At 26.2% G+C, this 16,301-nt stretch overlaps 1 long non-coding RNA gene across 1 annotated transcript; it reads right to left on the reverse strand.

The window, feature by feature from the left end:
• Positions 1-10,616: 10,616 nt before the first annotated feature.
• LOC121209413 (uncharacterized) lies at positions 10,617-12,012 on the reverse strand. The gene is made up of 2 exons (XR_005904545.1): positions 11,377-12,012; positions 10,617-11,078 (listed from the first exon to the last, which is right to left on the reverse strand). It is a non-coding gene; the product is annotated as an uncharacterized lncRNA (long non-coding RNA).
• Between the last annotated feature and the right edge of the window lie 4,289 nt (positions 12,013-16,301).

Raw genomic sequence — 16,301 nt, forward strand, 5'->3', positions numbered from 1 at the left:
AAAGATTTTAAAAAAACAAGTCCTAAACATCATCTTACCTAATGAGTTGAGAGTTTGATCAAATCTAGTGAAAAAATTTTAAGTTAGTTAAGTTAATGAGTCTTACTTTATCATCTTAACTTGATTTTTTTTTTGAATTTAGTTGAGTGAAATGAAATTTAAATCAAGTCAAATAAATTTATTTAAATTAAATAAAGAAAATTAAATATTTTAAATTGAAATCTTGTTGATAATATTACGGTTAAAACCACATACAACCTCAACTATTGGCTTATAACAACCCATGTCGGGGGTTTGAATCATTAATAGAATGAGAATACAAACAATAAAGCTGGGTCGTACAAAAGAATTTTTAAAAAAATTTAGGCTTAAGGATGCAAAAAGCTTTCAATTTTTTTTTTACTTATTTGGGTATTTGAATTTTAAAAATACATAAAAAAATATCCTCAAACTTTTTCAAAAATAGCAATTAAGTCCCATATTTTATTAAAAATTAGAAATAAATATAAACAATTAAAATAAGTAAAAGCTATAAAAATTATTAAATTTTAGAAAAAATATAAAAATTTTAAATTTTATTAAAAATCAGAAAAAATTATAAAAATCATAAAAAAGTATAAAACATATAGAAATACAAAAAAATTATATAATTTTATAAAGTCTTAAGAAAATTATACAAAATGTAAAGAAATATAAATTTTGCAAAAAATAATTATTAAAATTATCGTACCAAAAGAAATATTTTATAATTTTTTTGTAACTTTTATTGATTTTTATTATTTTATCATTTTTCAGCACATGTCACGTTGTGCTGCGATATATGATGACTTTAATTGAAAAAAACTAGGGGTCGTTAACTTTAACAACTAACGGTTAAATTTAATTGTTAAAAGGACTTTTTGATGCATTTTATAAATTTTTTATGATTTTTATAAAAATATTACAATTTTTTTTTATTTTTTACTATTTTTATAAAAAATTCTAATTTTTAATAAATTTTATATTTTTATATTTTTATTAAAATTTAATAAATTTTCTAAAATTTATTATTTATTATTTTTATAATTTTTAATAAGAGCATGGGCTTAATTGCTTATTTGAAAAATTTTTAGGGTCTTTTTAATGCATTTTAAAAATTCAAGTACCCAATTAAGTGGAAAAAAAAAGTAATTGTTTAATTGCCTTTTTTTTTGTTTGAGGGTCTTTTTGATGAATTTTGAAAACTCAAGTACTCAATTGAGTACAAAAAAAGAAGAAGGAGCTTAATTGTTTTTTTTTTGAAAAAGTTTGAGGTTAAACCTTTTTATTTATTTATTTAAAAGTATGTAGCCTATCTTATTTATTTGGAAAAAGAAAGACTTGGAAAATAAGTGTTTTTAAAAAAAGTATATTGCTTTTGAAGAGTGCAGTAGAAAAGTATTTTTGATAAATATTTTTTGGAGAGAAAATGTTTATTTTAGACATGATATTATCAAGTAACAAATATGTATTTAAACAACGTTTAAATTAGTTAATATTATTATATTTTAGTAAGACTATAAAAAATAATTTATTATAACTTATTGTTAATATTTTAATATATGAAATATAGATTTTAAATATTTTTAAGCAATAAATATTAAAAATTTATAAATTTATAAATTTTAATTAGAATATATAAACTATATTTTAAATAATTAAATATAACCATTAAATATTTGTAATTAGATTGTAATACATTTTTATTATTTTAAAAAATACTTTTTTATTTTTAATTAATAATTTTAACACATTTGTAATTAAGCACCAAGAAAAGAAAATGAAAGTACCATGTTGTTGGAGATGTGAAAAAGTAATTAAACACCAAAAGTAATTTTGGTAAAAATTTCAACCCAAAACAATTTGTTCAACATAATTTTTATTCCAAAATTATTTTTCAAGCCAAGCGTGTTTTTTTAAGCAATACTAAACAAAACCTTAATCAACTCACTTCCATTTATCTGATACATACTAATCTTTATACTTTGATGATCTCTTGTATAAGGACTTTACATACACTGTATATAAAGGTATGAGTTTAGAAAAAAATTGAACCGATAAGAATATTTTTCATATGAATTATTTTACACTTTTATCTAATACATAATTTATTTATTTTTAATAAAAAGATAAAAATGTAACCAAAGGTATAGTACATGAACTACTATAGTACTTTGACCTATTCTACCACAGACCTTATTTTTCAACACTACTATTTGATGCGTGGATAGCAAGATAATGATATATTTGTTTTCTTATAAAATTATCTCTTTAGAAAAAAGAAAATTCTCAATTTAACAAAGTCTTAAATTTTATAAGCAAATTAGTATTACATTACCTTGGTTAAACTTAAATGTTAAGTTAAATGAGTGTCCAATGATAAATAATGTAAGTCAAGGTCTTTGTAATTTGTATTAATGCATGAATTAAATATCAACAAGGAATCTTCGGCCCTCTCCTTTTATCTCTTTCTCTGATTTTCCTTTAAGGTGATGGGTTAAATCCTTTTCCTCTCATGATAGTTAGGACTAAATTGAATAAAAATTTAAAATTTAAATGTTGTAATTTTTTTTTATTTTACCTTATATATAGAATGTCAAAATAAACTTTTAATGGAACAATTGTAAGGAAGGGATTAAAATGTTTGTTGTCTTATAAAATTATCTATTTGGAAATATAATTCTCAATTTAACAATCTTAAATTTTATAAGCAAATTGGTATATTAATTTGAAATTTTATAAAATGGTCTCTTTGGAAAAAAAAACTTAAATAGTATGTTATTTGTAATTTTATATTAAATTGAAAACCCAGCAAAGTGGTTCGTGAGAGGGATTGGATATTCATAAGCAAGAAGGGATTACAGATTTAAGCAAATAGAATTGGTTGTTGATTACAGTGGCTTCGGGTTTCTTCTTTTGGATTTTGTTTTACTTCTCATTGTTATTAGGATTTAAGCAAAAACAAAAGATCATGAAAACACCCAGATGATTGTTTTTAAGGTTGGGATTTAGCTGAAAAATGTAGGTAACCAAATATATCCATTTACAAATAATTATTATTTTTATATTTTAAATAAGAAAACAAGCATTAATAACTTATATCATAAAATTAAGATTAACAATTTATTTATTATATTATCGCTTCTCATTTTTTCATTTTATGGCCTTTAATTAATTTCTAATCATTATTATATTTTTAATGTTTTTATAATTGTAGAATGAATCTAGACAAGTGAGTGTCCATCAAATGAACTTGGACACAATTATTTGTCCAAATTCAATGTGTACTTAAATCTAAAATATTTTTAAAATAATTTTTATTTTTTTATTTTTTGCTGACATGGCATCTGTTAATGGCTACATCAGCATTGTTGTTAAATACAAATGGACAACATTAGTAAAAGGGTATATTTGACTAGTTTTGTTAGTTCAAGGACTCAATTAAGTGCAAAAAATTTGGAGGGGCTCAAATGATTTTTTGAAAATGTTCGAGGCATTATTTTATCAATAAACCAAAATTTTAACAATTAACTAAATTAATTTAGCAATATATAAATAACATATAAATAATTTTGCCCAAGTCCATCCATATTTGTAAATGGTTAACCCAATCTTATTTCAGGTTCGTCCATATTATATTTTTGTTAAATTTAAAAAATATATTTATATTTATTTCAATTTAATGTTTAATAATTTTACATAAATTTTATTTATTATATTTTTATATATATTCATCTTAAATTTTGTAATGTTTATTTTATAGTAGTATTATATTATACTATAGATTTAATTTTTATTTTATAAATTACATAATATATAAACACAACATAATATAAAAGCAATACAAACTTAAAAATGGGTTGGATCGGGCTAGGCTCGAGCCTTTAAAATGCTTAAGCCCAAGTTCAGCCTATATTTTAAACGAGTTTAAGTTTTTTTTGTCTAAGCCCATTTTTGAGTCTAATATTTTGTTCAAACCTTCTTAAATTTTGGACAGACCTTAAGATTTAGCAAGAAACCTAACTCATCAATAATAATATTTTTATAAAATCCAACAACACAATCTCGCTTTAGCATTGCATTAAAAACAACAATGGCAACAATTACATGTTATATATAGTAGCCTACTTCCTGCCCTGAAATTTTCTGTAAGAAATTCAGCATCCATAATTGGTGGTTCTACGATGACAGTAGAGAAATCCAGAAGGCTAATTCCCTTATAATTGTTACGACTTTAGAGAGTTCATTTGTTGGTTTGAGAAAGGAACTCATGTGAGATGGATTCAAATAATGTGATCCTATTTTATTTTCCAGTATTGCATGATAATCGAATAATTAGGGAGTTTAATTTTTAATTTTTATTATTTTTAATTAATACAAAATATCTCAACTCAAATTTTAAATTAAAATTATTTTGTAAGTTTATAGTAATTTGTAAGTTTCATTTTATAAATTACAAGAATTTATTGTAATAATTTTAATATAAAAAATATTTTTTTAAAAATATAGTTCAACATTTTTAATTGTTAAAAATAGAATACTATTTTTAGATTATATGATAATTAACTTTAATTAATTAATTTAATTAAGTTTTATTATTATTTAATTAATTATTATATCAATTTACATATATACTCATAATTGTTGTTATATTATTATAATATACTAACTTCACAATTAGGCCCCTTTTATTATCTTTTTGGTTCACTTTGGTAATTGAACTTGATAATTAAGTCTATTTTGATCATTACACTTGATAAAATATAAAAGTTTGGTAATGTAATACTTTAAAATTATGGGTAAAAGTATCAATGGAGGCCCTTGTGCTAGTACTCAAATTGCATTTTGTCTCATCTGCATAAAAAATGGGTAAATTAGTCACTATTTGTTAGTTCAAAGAGCATAGTGTTCTTTTCTATGAAATTTTATATCCATTTATATTATTAAAAAACTGCATAGTTAACGTAATAACCAGACAGTGATACATGTCATGCCATGTGTACATCATGTTGACATACATGAATCAATTTTTAACAATAAAAATGAATTAAAATTTTAACAAAAAAATCATTTTTCTCTTTGATTTAATAAAAAGGATTAATTTTTCCTTTATGAGTAAAATGGACAAAATGCAATCTAACTCTTATTATAAAGGCCTCGATGGTACTTTTACCTAAAATTGTGTTATATCATCACCCGAAAATAGATCTTTTAAGTGATGATGACATAATACAATATCATAGTATTAGAGTGACTAAAATAAATATAATTGTCAAGTTTAAATATAAAAGTAGACAAAAAAATTCTGATTATCAAAGTAGATTTAATTTGTCAAATTTAAAGACTAAAATTTATATTAGCTCTTAAAGAAAACCTTTCCTTTAGTAGTAGTTTTTTTTCAAATCAATATGAACCGAACCGTTATCACCAAAACCGAAAGCAATGAACAAAATTGATGGGTTTTAAAAGCTTTGTGAAATTAATCAATGGGTTTTGTAAAATATATTGATGGAGCTTTGGGTTTAGTTGGTATGAAACGATGGAGCTTTACAGCTTTGTGGGGGAAAAAAGAGACAGAAAAGAGTGGGGAAGATAACACGATGGAGAAGAGAGAAAGAATTTTAAACAGAAAATATTAAATTAATTTTTTAATCTACGTTATATTAAAGCACACACACACACAAAAAAAAATCACCTCATATTCCTGTTGGTTTTTGTTAACAAATTTTGTCACAAATTCCAAGTGCTGTTTATTATTTACAGTTTATTTTGCAATCCAAGTGCTGTTTATTATTTACAGTTTTTGTTGCAATCCAAGTGCAAGATTATCACAAATTCCAATTGCCAGTTGGAAAATAGATACTATGTTTATGTTTTTTTTTTTTTCATTTTTAAATATAATAAAGGCGAAATTAACGAAAGGGAAAACTCTCTCTTTAATTTAAAAGTCCATATATCAATTACAAGACATCAAAAAAGGACAAGTATTATGATTACAACATGTTTGATTGTGATCGTCAACTTTGATTGAAACAATTTTGTAATGTCTGACTTAATTTTTTTTTCTTTTCCTTAGCTATATAATTTTAATCTCTAGTTTTTTTATTATGTGTCTTTGGTTCTCATCTCTTATTATGCATGGCTGAGTCGCTATTGGTTGGATGGATCTACATTGAAAACATCAATTGAAAAGACAAGTAATAGAAATTTTGTCATATTTAGACAAATCAAGTTTTGTGGACCATTCGTGATTGAAATTAAATATTAGAATATTTTCCCTGTTTTGCCCTGATTATTATGGATTTCCCGAATTCTTCTTTTATAAATTTCAGATATTATTATCCTTGTTAAGCCCAACCATCTGCACACCATTTTGCTTCTCTGTTTAATTTCCAGCCTACACATGAGCTGATGCTATCTGTAATCTACCATTACACAACCACATCTTTATTAACTTTTTACATTTATTATCCCAATATTCAAAACCAAACAATACATTCATTGCATATTCCTTTTCTTAAATATCATTTTATGTGTAACGTAATTTTATTTAATATATTGAGAACCCAATATATAAATTTTCAGCTATATGTCTCTCAATAAAAATGTTTTTATAAGTAAAGAAATAAATGAAGTTGCTGTTGGAACTGGCACTGAAAGTCCAACTCAAAAGTCATTGCATGCACTAGAAAAACATGAAATGAAAAGACAAGTAATGTGAAACGTGTTTGATTGAGATCCTCAATTTATTTTCTTCGCGGTTGCTCCCAATTTCTTTCTAGTAACACACATTGGGAACATGAATTCAAAGAATCACCACTTTTTCCAATATCTAATTTGAAATTTCGTCACATCGAGACAAATCAAGTTTAACTTTCCACAAGATAAGACTTCTTTTAAGACTGCATGTGTGGACCAATATGCAGGATTCAACTAAAGATGAGATGATTTTGCAGCTCTCCACTGGTTAGAGCAACTTTCACCTCTATCGTTTTCATCTTAAATTTCCAATTCAATTGTTGAGTAGATATAAAGGTATGAGTTAGAAAAAATTTGAACAGATAAGAGTATTCTTCTTATGGATTATTTTACACTTTTATCTAATACATAATTTATTATATTTTTAATAAAAAGACAAAAATGTAACTAAAGGTATAGTACATGAACTACTGTAGTATTTTGGCCTATTCTATCACAGACCCCATTTTTCAACACTAACTATTTGATACGTGCATAGCAAGATAATGATATATTTGTTGTCTTACAAAATTATCTCTTTAGAAAAAGAAAATTCTCAATTTAACGAAGTCTTAAATTTTATAAGCAAATTAGTATTACATTACCTTTGTTAAACTTAAATGTTAAGTTAAATGAGTGTCCAATAATTAATGATGTAAGTCAAGGTCTTTGTAATTTTCTATTAATGCATGAATTAAATATCAACAAGGAATCTTCGACTCTCTCTTTTTATCTCTTTCTCTCATTTTCCTTTAAGTGATGGGTTAAATCCTTTTCCACTCCTGGTAGTTAGGACTAAATTGAATAAAAATTTAAATTTTAAATATTGTAGTTTTTTTTATTGTACCTTATATATAGAATGTTAAAATAAACTTTTAATGGAACAATTGTAACGAAGGGATGAAAATGTTTGTTGTCTTATAAAATTATCTATTTGGAAACAAAAATTCTCAATTTAACAAGCAAATTGGTATATTAATTTGAAATTTTATAAAATGATCTCTTTGGAAAAAAATAAACATAAATATTATGTTATTTGTAATTTTATATTAAATTGAAAACCCAACAAAGTGGTTCGTGAGAGGGATTAAAATAATTGATAATTCACCACTTGGAGCCATGAAAGTGCAACGTGTATGGGAAGGGGATTGGATATTCAGAAGCAGGAAGGGATTACAGATTTAAGCAAATGGAATTGGTTGTTGATTACAGTGGCTTCGGGTTTCTTCTTTCGGATTTTGTTTTACTTTTCATTGTTATTGGTATTTAAGCAAAAACAAAACATCATGAAAAAACGCAGATGATTGTTTTCAAGGTTGGGATTTAGCAGAAAAATGTTGCAGTAATTTGTAATTTAGTGTTGGTAAAGCTTAGATTGAAGTGCAAAACCTTTTCATATCTGGACAATAATTCATCTTCCATTTATTAAATCATTATTTTAAAATAAATACACAATAAATCTGAATAAATGGCTGTCCAAGTTCATTTGACTCTGGACAACCATTTGTCTAGATACATTCCAAAATTATAAAAACATAAAAAAATTGTAAAAATTAGATTTGTTTTAAAAATTTATAAAAAGTAATAGAAATTAATTAAAATTCATAAAATTTTATAAAATTTATAAAAAATAATTTATTATTTTTATATTTAAAATAAGAAAACAAGCATAAACAACCTATATCATAAAATCAAGATTAACAATTTATTTGTTATATTATTGCTTCTCATTTTTCAATTTTATGGCTTTTAATTAAATTCTATTCATTAATATAATTTTATAATTTTTTATGATTGTAAAATAAATCTTGACAAATGGAGGTCCATATTTAAATAAACCAGGACAATAATTTGTCCAGATTCATTTTGTACTTAAATATAAAATATTTTTTAAATAATTATTATGTTTTGAATTTTTTTTCTGACGTGGCATTTGTTAATGGCCACATTAACATTATCGTTAAATACAAACTAACAACATTAGTTAAAGGGCCTATTTGGCTAGTTTTGTTAGTTTAGGGACTCAATTGGGTGTGTAAAATTTGGAGGAGCTTAATTGATTTTTTTAAAAAAAACTAGAGGCATTATTTTACCAATAAGCCAAAATTCTAACAATGAATTAAATTAATAAATAACCTATAATATTTAAAATATTGTTTAAAATATAATAAATTAATATGAATATTCAAGCAATTATGAATTTTTCAAAATTATATGAAGTTTAAAAATGTTATAATTTTATTTTATTTAAAAAATTGATATGTGTATCAATGTTTTAATTCTATTGGAACGATGTATATAAAATATTTTTTTGTAAAATAAATATAAGTAATTTTAATTTTATTAATAGTATGTATAAAGTTTTTTTTTTAATGTATGAATATATCCAATTATTTAAACCTTTTAGGCTTCAAAATAATTGATAGACCTTTTAGGCCACACATGTAATAAAAGAATTGATACCCTTTTCTAATCGGAGATATTCATACATTACAAAAAAAACTTTACACATACTGTTAATAAAATTAAAATTATTATTGTTATTATTATTTTTATAAAATATATATTTTTTATACACCCAAAGGTACCAATAGAATTAAAATATTGATAAACACATCAACTTTTTTAAAGAAAATTAATTTTTAATATTTCAAAACTTTATATAATTTTGAAAAAAATCATCTTGAATGAATTTAGAGATATGGTTACCAGATTAAATATAAATATGGATAACCATTTGTCTAAATTCATTCTAGACTCAACTTTTTAATTATTTTTTTATTAATTTTAAATTTTTTGAGCTTTATTTAATATTTTAATAAATTTTAATAATGTTTTTAAAAAGATAAAAAATATTTTTAATTTTTCTCCCTTACGTCACCTGTCATTCTATCACCATTGTCGTTAATTACAACATCAGCTACTGATAAAATTCTAAGGCCCCGAAAAGCAAATAAATTATAAAAATTTAAAAATTTCTTTTTCCAATCCTCTCTTTGTTGGTTGTTTTTGAAATCAAGGTCTTTGTAATTTACATGAAAAAAAGTATTTATTGCTCTTTAATATCTTGCTTGTTTATGTGTCAATTAAACAAGGTTTTGACGTAAGCGTTGTGGGGTACTTGAAAATGTTCTCTTTTCCCACTCAAATTAACTTTGAATTTAATAAATGTAGACATCTAATTTTGATTTAATTGATTAAATCTTTTGACAAGAATGTAAAAACAAGTTTAGAGAGGCTTGCAGGACATTGAAGTATGCCAATCAAAACCATGTATTCGGGTTATGAAGTCAAATGTATATTTTGTGATTTGGCCCATGCATTCTCCACTTTAGTTTAAACTTACTATTATCTTTCTCATTCTTTTATTTTTATCTTAATTTCTTTCCACCATTCTTTTCGGATTTGCATTTGGATGTTGGAAACTTGGAGTACTTGGGCCTTACCGACCCTCGGTTTTGGCCTTATAGGAAATTACATGAGATATGAACATTGTGAGATTAATGTATGTTATTTGTAAATATTTGAGGGAAAAAAGCTCAGAATTATATCAGTAAGCACTAAAGTTATTGTGAGAAAGATCAATAACACTCAAATGAGTGAAGAAAACTTCAAAGATATCCACTTGACCATAAAATCTATTCCATCTCAAAATAAAAAATATATATAAAGATTGTGGCGGTGGCCCTTCTACTTGGTTGTTGTTGATTCAAAAACTTTGCAATGTTCAACCTTTAGCATAAACAACAAATTTACATTGGCTACCTCTATACAAATAGCTACAGCACTTACCAGACAGAAACAAATCTAATCACAACTTTCCCAGTCTCTAAAATTTCCAAATTTCAAAAGCCATAAAGTAATAAATAAAACCACAGCTTCACCTTAATCAATATATTTCCAGATTGTGCAGCACGAGTCAAAGTTGGGTTTTAGATCGCTTCAATATTTCCAGTTTCGAGGTCGATTCATTTAAATTTAGTAGTCAAGTTAGGATCCTTGAATATTTATTATAAAACCCAATTTTTGCCCGGCCCAAATACACAATTATCAATTATAGCCCATACACACATAAAAGCAAAAATAATTAAAATTAAAAAGAAACTAATCCCAAAGCCCAAATTATAGTGGCCCAACTCCCTAACTGGCCCAAATGGCCTAAGCCAATAACATAAAATTCCAGCAACACTAAGAGTTCTGAAAGCAGTTGGCGCTGTAGCCCCCATGATCAGCTTCCCACGCACGTCGGCATGCCCACACACGACCCCTATCTCGCGCATCCATGTCCCACGATCGTGCACTCCTCCAGGACATCACAACACCTGCAATTAGAGCAAAGAAATAGGAAGAAAATGTATGGTTTTTGGCTATAAAAGCCTTCAATTTTTCATTGTAAAGGGAGGGTTTGTTTTTTTTTCCAGAGACAAATAGAAGAGCAATAGAACACAGATTCAAAAATTACCAGAGAATATATATTTAACAAGAATATACAAGAATCAAAAAGTAGAAGAGTGCATTCCAAAGGTTCATTGCTGTTTCCATTCTCTTTCTCCCTTTTGTTTTATTTTTATTCGAATTCAACGCAAATACGAGGAATAAAAGGAAGAGGAAGGACCTTACCGGGGTTGTGCTCGCGTCGCCGGCGGCCATAACGCTTGGGTCTTTGACAGAGGTGGCGACCGGCGAAAGGGGAAGGTGTGGGTTGAGAGAGTTTTCAAAAGCTTTTAGCTTTTACACAAACAAGAATAAAAAATGGTTTTTTAGAAAGTAAAATTGTTGAAACAGGTTTTAAATTGAAGTAATGGAAAAGATAGCATTGGGGGAAGGGACAGACAACTTTTGACCTGGTCTATACGCATAACTTTTTTTAAAATGGTTTATTGGCGCGTTTGGTCCTTCTTCCTTCCTTATTCTTTCAAATTCATTTATTTTTTGTTTCAATTTCACCACACGGTTTGACCTGAGATTCTTTTGAGCCCGTATTAAGGTGACACGCTTGAGGGCTTGGGGATAACTTCTCAGTTGGTCCCTCTCTTGCTCATGCACATTCAATTTGGTTCCCCTTGTTAATGTGATGTTTAGTTTTTAGATCTCAGATTTTACTTTAATCTCAAATTTGTCCCTGCTTTGATTTCTTTATTACTTTTCTGTTTTATTATTGTTTATTTCAAATCTTTCTATATACTGTTCATTTCAATTATTATTATTATTTTTGCTTAATCTCCTTCCTTTATGCATATATTATTTTTATTAAGTTATTTGTATTTTACAATATTATTTATCTATGCGTATATATATATGGTTTGGTATATTATCTATATTGTTTTGTTTTTTTACACTAATATATATGTAAATTTTTTTTATCATTAGTTTTGAATTGTTGTATATTATGTTTTTGTATATATTATTTTTATTATTATTATTTTATGTTTTTTCTTTTGAATCTGTTTATGATTGCATGTTTCCTTTTAAATCTATATATTATCAATGTCACTTAAGGTTATTTTATGATGTGTTTGTGTTTATTTCAAATGTTTTATATTTTTAATTCTATGGTATTTTATTTGTATAGTTTCTTTAAAATCTTTAATGTATATTTTTCTTTCCAAATTTGTTATGTAAATATTTTCTTCTAATTTATTTTTATATATATATTCTTTAAAATTATTTGTATAATTTGGTTCTTTTATGGATCCTATTTTATATTATTTATTTTAGTTACTTTGGTATCTTTGTATATATATTATTTTCATTTATTATTTTCATATAAATTCGTGTGTCATTTGTTCATTTTAAATTGTGTTACATATTATTCATTTCAATACATACTTCAATAATCACTTATATATTATTTGTATTTTAATACGTATGAGCTATTTTGAATTCTAATATATGTTATTCCTTTATATATTTTTCATATGGTTTTTAAATTGTTTTGCGTTATATTGGTTCCTAGTTTTCATGTTGTTTTGTGTATCACGTGTTTTTTTGGTTTTTAATTCTTATTCACATATTACCGTTTCATGTTTATAATTATGTTTTCTTTATTTCTTGTTATGGCATCATGATTTAAAATTTTAACTTATCTCCCAATATCAATTATTTATACCTTCAAGTAAACCAAGCGAATATATTTTGAGCCGGTTTCACAATTATTTATTCGCAAACTCTTCAAAATAAGGCAATGTTTCGTGTTTGAAAATTTGAGAAATCGTGCCCTAACGTGTTGGGTTTCGTTTTTCCGTTTTGCCAAATAACGAAGTACATTTTTAAGAGTTCGTTGCGTGTTTTGGAAATTATGAGGTGATCTTAGTCTTTAGAAGCTTAAGGTATCGTGTCCTAACGTGCTAGATGTGGTATTTTATTTCTTTGGAGCAAGTGAACCTTAAAATCCAATTCGAATTGTTCATACATTTTTAAAGGAATCGTATTTTAAATTTTTTTCTAAATTTTCAAGGATAGGACATTTAATAATCAATTGGTACCAATTTTGGGCGTTACGAGGGTGCTAACCCTTTCTCGTGCGTAACCGATTCTTGAACCCTTTTTCTCAATTTTCGTAGACTTAAAATTATTATTTTAATAAATCAAATGTTTTATTAAAATGATTAACCTTAAGGTGATCCGATTACACCTCAAAAAAAGGTCGGTGGCGACTCCATAATTCATTTTTTAAAGTCGATCCTTATTTTTTCCAAAACTTTAAAAATGGTTTCGATATTTATAATTTAATTATTGAAAATTCTAACCATTTCTAGATGCATCAAGGATTTCTTCGAGTAAGTTATCTACTAACAGATTACAACTTAAAAGTTGTTCTCATGCATCTAAAAATGGTTAGAAATAGTGTAATAAATTAATAATTTGTTTTTGTTGGCTATACACATCATTCATATATTACATAAAAAATATAGTTATTTTTACGTTTTCTATTTCAATGAATACGCAAACCCCTAAATCTAACTCTATTCCAATTTTATCTTCAAGGGCGAATTCTATCACTGCGACCTTCATTGCAATGGTAAGGAGTTTCGAACAATAACTTAATTAGAGAAATCCCTTTCTCAATATGCAATTTGACTTCTATTATGGGTCTCAGTCTATATAAGAATAATTTGAATGAAACAATTCCAGAGTGCATTAGAAACTTGAGTTGTTCTCTCTTAGATATTGGTCTACAGAATAATAATTTTCACAGTCAAATACCAAAAAATTTTGCAAAACGTTGCATGTTAAAAAGTTTTCACACCAACAACAATAAATTAGAAGGGTCACTACCACCATTATTGGGTAATTGCAAAGATTTAAACCTTCTAGATGTTGGAAACAATAATTTGAATGACACTTTCCCAAATTGGTTAGGAAATCTGGATCAGCGGGAAGTTCTTATCTTGAGGTCGAATGGATTTTACGGTAAAGTGGATAGCTTTGATGTTTCAGTTTCCTTTACTCATTTACGTGTCATTGATCTTTCTCACAATAACTTCGGTGGCTATTTACCTACTCTCTTTTTTGAACATTTGCATGCCATTAGAGAAGGGTATGAAAAGAAAGTTGAACCAGAGTACATGGAAGATGCAATTGGTACAGTTATAGTGAATTATGCTTTCTTTTTATCTTTTACAGCAAAAGGGTTGGGAACAGAGTTTCAATTACTCTTATCCATTTGGATGGTTATTGACCTTTCTAGTAATAAATTCTTGGGAGAAATTCCAAAAATACTTGGTGAGCTTCATTTACTTATTGTCCTAAACCTCTCCCATTATTGTTAAAGAGGTCCTATCCCGTCATCTTTAGGTGATTTGTCAGAGCTTGAATAATTAGATCTCTCATCAAACAAGCTCGAAGGAAGAATTCCAACTGAGTTAAAAAATCTTGGATTCTTAAAGGTGTTAAACCTTTCTCAAAATAATCTCAAGGGACCCATTCCTCAAGGCAAACAAGTTGATACTTTCACTAATGATTCCTACATGGGAATTCTGGATTTATGTGGTTTGCCATTATCAAAAAGCTACGATACTGATGAGGAAACTCCAGCCAAATTTGATAGAGATGATGATGATGGTGGTGATGAATTGAATTGGAAATTTTCAATATTGATGGGGTATGGATGTGGGTTGGTGCTGGGAATGAGCATGGCATACACTGTATTCACGACTGGAAAACCATGGTGGTTGATTAGGATCGTCGAGCTAGATCGACAAAGATTTGCAAAAAGGTAGAGAAGTCAACTCTTCGGTGAGTTCAACAAGTTGTAAACATAATAGAAAACTTCATTGCTTGGTGGTATGCAACCCTTTTTCTGTAGCTGTTTAATATATATATTTTGTGTGGGTGCTTTATTGTATGTTATGCAGTTTGTATTATATTTTCTTTGGTCCTTTCTCATGGCAATGTTCCTGATGTGTTTTCGGTAGGTGCACTGGTTTGTAAAGACTGTCTTTATCGGCCCCTATCTTTTTAAAAAGAAAACCCAAAAATTACAATGAGTAGATACTTCAAGAATGGTTAATTAATCCAAAGAGTTTGTGAAGAATCAAGGGAGGTAAAATAATGCAAAATTATATTTTCATTACTTTTGAATTGAATTTATTTGTCAGCTATATATTTTGTGAGTTCGATTTATTACCGATGAGATTTGGAATTGAATCTACAAAAAAAATATGACTTGGTTTAGATTAATGTAATTATTTTTGTGAAATTATAGATATGATTATAGTCATATTTAAGGGTGTTCAATCGGTTAACCGACCCGAAATAACATTAACCGAATTAACCGACCTTTCAAAATTTTTAACCGTTAACCGAACCAAAATTTTTTCAAAAAAATTAACCGAACCGAAATTTTTTCGGTTAATTCGGTCAGTTAACCGAATTAACCGAAAAATATATATTTTAAATTTTTGGTTAAAATAAGTATAAAATTAACCGAATTAATCGAATTAACCAAATTAAACGAATTACCCAAATTAACCAAATTAACCAAATTATTTGTATAAAATTATATTTTTTTATTTTTAGATTTTTATTTTTATTTATTAAATTATTTGTAATTTTTATGATTAGGTTGGGTTGGGAACTTGGGTTAATATATATTAGATTGGGTATTTGGGTTTATGTTGAATTGGGTTTGAATAAATAGTAGATTATTTATATATTATAAATTTATTTATTAATATTTTTAGCTAACCGAAAATATTCGGTTAACCGACCGGTTTCGAACCGAATTAACCGTTAACCGAAAACTCAAAAAATTATTAACCGACTCCCGACCGAATTAATTCGATTAACCAACCGATTAACCGAATTCGGTCGGTTAACTGAACTTTTTTGATTTTACCCGAATTTTGCACACCCCTAGTCATATTATTATTCATGCATCGTGTATCAATCACACATCAAATATTTTTTTTTTCAAAATGTGTTATTAATCAAAAGAGAAATATAAAAATAAATGCAAGGGAAAGATATGATCCAATATTTAAAAAAATAATGAAAGTATTTAAATTTATTTATGAAATTATAAAAGTATAAATTTATTTTTA

Source organism: Gossypium hirsutum, chromosome A11 (assembly GCF_007990345.1).
Source record: "Gossypium hirsutum isolate 1008001.06 chromosome A11, Gossypium_hirsutum_v2.1, whole genome shotgun sequence".
Classification (NCBI taxonomy): Eukaryota; Viridiplantae; Streptophyta; class Magnoliopsida; order Malvales; family Malvaceae; genus Gossypium; species Gossypium hirsutum.